Here is a 4,535-nt window from a genome sequence, read left to right as displayed (position 1 = left end):
CCCTGCCGTACAGGTGAGGGTCGGGGGCTGTCTGGGGCCCCGGCCTTCCCCTTCCTTTCACGGCCCTCCTATTCCATGTTTCCTTTCAGCAGCGGCAGGATAAGGGGGCGCTGATAAGCGAGACCCGGCGGCGTTTCGAGGCGGAGTACCTGCCAGGTGAGCGGGGGGCGGTGGGCGCGGGCTCTGGGCCTTGTCCGCTGTCACTTTCCTCTCGGGGCTCCGGGTGTCCTGCTTTCCCAGGTCTGGGAATGTCTGTGCCTTTTCACAGAATCTACTGGGTCGGAAAAGGCCTCCGAGATGATCGAGGCCAGCCTGTGACTGAGCACCTGTCAGCCAGCCCAGGGCCCTGAGTGCCACATCCAGGCTTTCCTTAAACACCTCCCGGGACCGTGACTCTGCCACCTCCCTGGGCAGCCCATGCGAATATCTAATCGCTCTTTGTGTTAAGAATTTCTTCCTAATGTCTAACCTGAACTTGCCCTGGTGCAGTTAAGGTGTCCGAATCCATGGCAGGGTCCAATGCTCGGCAGGTTTCTGTGCTGGCTCTCGGTGCTCTGTCTGCTGGGTCGCTGTGTTGGGGCAAAGCTCTTGCTGCTTTTCTCTTGCAGGGTGTTTGGTTGGCTGGAGAGTGTGGCCTGGGACATTGCTGTGCTTGGTGTTCTTTGGGTGTAAAGCATGTCAGGGAAGGGAGAATGGAGGCATTCTGACCTCACAGAGTTTGTCAGAGCAGGAGTTGTTTTTCTGGAGTAACTTGCACTTGAATTTCATGCAGGCCATAATTAAGGTCATGCTGCATGTCCAACTCGGTTCTAAAGTGCAGGTGCATTTGAATTTGTAAATGAAGGCCGGGAGATGCTGGGGATGCCTAGGGGAGAGGGAAGACTGGGGAAAGCCTGGAGTGGTTTCCTTTTATTTCAAGGTTGATTTGCATTGCTTATGTTGGAGGAATGTAGAGTATGCTAACAATTGTAGTAAACAGTATGTTTCATTGTGACTATCTAGAGACTTTTTACTAAAAACTTGCTTCTGTGCAATTTTTACTGCAAATACAGTAAAAGTCCACTAGTTGTGTTGCCTGCATCTCCTTTAATATGAGCCTCAGTTCTGCAAACAAATGCCTTGCTTTGATGTTTCTGATCAGAACTGTTGAGGTTACCTTGCTATCTATCACTTTTATGTAAGGGTTATGTGCTTCTTCATTGTAGTGGGCTGGATATGTTTTTGGAAAACTTTGGAAGTCTTGAGGGTGGTACAACTTTGCCTCATATGGTTGCTCTGCTAACTTTCATAAAGGAGATTACTTTGGCCTTGATTAGAGATGACCTTTATTTCTGATGACAAAATTTTTTAGAAAGTCTTGAAGTAGAGCTTATTTTACCATTTAATATTTCTAAGTGAATAAAGATATCTTTGTAAAACTTAGGCTTGAATGAGTGGAGGCTTATCTTCAAGTCTAAATTTTTCTGCCTCTTAATGTTTTCAATTAGTGTATATTTTCATATGGTAGGTGATTCAACTTGCTTTGTATTCTGTTATCCCAGAGTCACACTCATAAATAATTTTTTCAGAAAGCCTAGGACTGCTCTGGGACAGTGGTTGTGGAAAAGGGATATTACTCTTTCAGTTGATCTGCTCCTTAAAATCTTGGAATTCCAAGTTTCTCTAGTTTTGATGTCTCTGTTGGGCTGGTTGATACAGCCATTAAATAACTGAATACTGTTGCAAGGTAAGCTGTAATCCTATTTGCAGAATTTTGAACACTATTTCTCAGTAAACCCATTTTAGGGTCATGGTTTTAGGCTCTTGGCCCTTTCAAGAAAATAGGATTAAGGCTTTTTGGAGTTTGTGTTAAGATTCTGCACCAATTTTAGGAATGCCACAAGCAAATTAATGTTCTCATGACCACAATCAAGAGTGAAAACCACAGGATTTAAATTTTGTACTGGTCTATCAGCCTTTACTGTGTGTGTTCTAAAACATATTCTTTTATGCTTCTTAATCAAAGGAATGTGGGGCTGCATGTATGCAGACACCCTCAAACCTGTGACTTTGGGTGTAAAGGTGCAAATGATTGCTTCATACCCAGGAATTTTAGTCTGCTTTCAAAACTAAGGGCACTGTCAAGTTACACTGAGAAGCTGATCCTTCCTGTAAAGTTTAGTGTGGTCATAGAATTGTGGGCCTCTACAGAGCAAACTTTATTCTGTTTACAGGTGAACTGCAGGTGTTTAAGTTGGAGAAAAGTTTTCAGCCAGTTTTTTTGTTTTGGTTTGGTTTTTTGCTGCCACTGTTTAGTTTTCCCTCTGGGGAAAACAATATAACTGGTTATTCTAGAAACAGTAATTCTGATCATCAAAAATGAAGTGATTCTTCCATATTCTGTAACTCATAGTTACTAGTTTCCTTCCTGTCCCTCCTCATGCAGGAAGATTTGGTAATGGTCAAAATGCTGTGATGGCCTTACAGTAATGTTTACTTTTGTTATGAAATGAAAATTTAGAGAGTCTTTGAAATCGTATGGTTTCATTGAAGTTATTTATTGGCAGAATACAATTTTTGGTTTAAAGTAGAATCTACAAAAATATATAGCTGATTCAGAAAAGTCTAATATTCCAACATGTATTATAATTATTATAATAATATGGATAGTTTTCAAGGTTAGGTGGGAAAAGTTCTGTTCAGCAATTGGAAGCACCATAAATCTGTTTTTTTGAATTATACAGTTGTTTCATTTATGTGACAAAATCAGAAGACCTTGATAGTCAGATACAGTGTGAAAGTGTCAGAGAACCTTACTGGTTCATTTTCCCAAAATTTGTGGGAGAACTTTCTTGCTGAAGTTATTCAGCTAATTTGGCCATTGACCTGGTCTAGAAGGAAAGCTTGGCCACTGTTGGATTTTATCTGCAAAACAGTATTTATTATTAACTGAAATCTTGTGGTGGTTTTTTTCCTCTTCAGTTAACTTTCTAGCTGGATTCTGAAAACAACTTCAGTTCTTGTGAGGAATGTGTGTACCAATAATGAAACCCTTGTATTTGAAAGGTTTATCTCCAATAGTGCCCTGTTAGCCCAATAGACTGGCAAACACTGTCTCATGTGGTAGGCAGACTGCACTTTGTCTTCACTGGTTTTGGGCCTGATTTTTGTTGTGCCTGTTTAGATTCTTTGTGACAGTTGGTGACGTAAATTATTTTACTGGTGAAAGGAACAATGGAAACAAAAGATTTTTTTTCTAGCACTGACTGGCACTAGCAATGTTTTCTAGCAAACAAGCATGTCTTTTTCTATAGTGAATTTCCATTCCTTAGAGGATTTCTAAAATTAGCTTTTATTTCTGGGCTATTACTTTCTATTTTAATGTTACAGTGGAAATTATTTACAATCAAGTCTTGTTTGATTTTTTTTTCAGTAAACTAGTTTTGTTCATATTTTGTTTTGTATATTAACTGTTTCTAATTGCCTGTTATTTCCTGGCCCTCCCCACTTACATCCTTTTCCTTTCTCCTTTAGGCAACTCTTAATTTTCAAAAAAGATTTTGCAAGAGAGGTTTCCCATCCTTCAAATTTAAAGGATTAAATTTCACAATGACCTTCTTTAAGCGAGTAGCAAAGGTGTTTTGTTAATCATATGAGCTGATTGCAAATAAATTTTTAGATATATGGGACACTCTTAAAAATCAGTGATAAGACTATTGTAGAAGACTCTTAAATTAATGTTTTGCATACTTGCATGTCTTTTTATGCTCTGAAAAGTCTGTTTCCCCTGGTTCTTAGCTTTCAGGCTGAGACTGGTAGAAGGATAAGATGGGAAACATACTTTTGTAAAAGGCTCTGTAACATTAATGATTGAGCTTTTTATTGAAAACAGTCTTTATAGTCACTGACAGTGTTCAGCATTGCTAAAAGTTTATTTCACTTTGTGAATGCAGATATTTTATTTGTCTATTGCTTCTTGAGGTTATTGAAATGATTCCTTATTGGATGGAAATAGTGTTTGGTTTGTTCTTTGTCCCTGTCCCTTTATGGCTACTGACCTTCTTAAATTGTTTCTGGTCTTGCTGATTTTCTCATGTAGCAGCTGAAGGCACATACCTGAATTGTTACAGTACTTAGTTTAATGTTTGGCATCAACAGCCAATTAAAATGGGTTTCCTCTTGGTAGCCAGAGTCAGAGAAATGATTGTGACCATTTTAGACCAAGAATTGTTGTCTGGAATACCTTTAAGACAGTAGTTAAATTGAGTCTCTTTGTGTAAAGTAACACTTGACATACTTTTCTAAGTTGCTTTTTTTTTCTCTGCTTTGTACAATAAAGTTTTTGAGTTTGTTCTCTATTAAAAGATATGCAGGTGCTGTCTCTACCTAGCTTTATGTATGGCTTGTTCTGTTAACACTACTTTTCTAGATAAGAGTTTTTTCTGAAGGGGGAGGTCATTCAGGGTTTTAATTCTGAACTTCTCTGGATTAATTTAGTGCGTGACTCAGCTGTGCTGCCTAGTTTTGAGTCCTGTGGTTATTCTTCTATATTCCTG

At 39.3% G+C, this 4,535-nt stretch overlaps 1 protein-coding gene across 1 annotated transcript in view; it reads left to right on the top strand.

Annotated features, from left to right (window-relative positions):
* Positions 1–44: 44 nt before the first annotated feature.
* The window catches only part of MOSPD2 (motile sperm domain containing 2), a 32,520-nt gene continuing 28,029 nt past the window's right edge, over positions 45–4,535 (top strand). Inside the window, exon 1 of the mRNA XM_005426168.2 lies at positions 45–156. The gene's annotated coding sequence lies outside the window, so the exon portion shown is untranslated. The remainder of the gene's footprint in view (positions 157–4,535) is intronic.

Source organism: Geospiza fortis, unplaced genomic scaffold, assembly GCF_000277835.1.
Source record: "Geospiza fortis unplaced genomic scaffold, GeoFor_1.0 scaffold285, whole genome shotgun sequence".
NCBI classification, from domain to species: domain Eukaryota; kingdom Metazoa; phylum Chordata; class Aves; order Passeriformes; family Thraupidae; genus Geospiza; species Geospiza fortis.
Note: the sequence above shows the minus strand (reverse complement) of the source record. Positions and strands in the feature narration are given on the sequence as shown.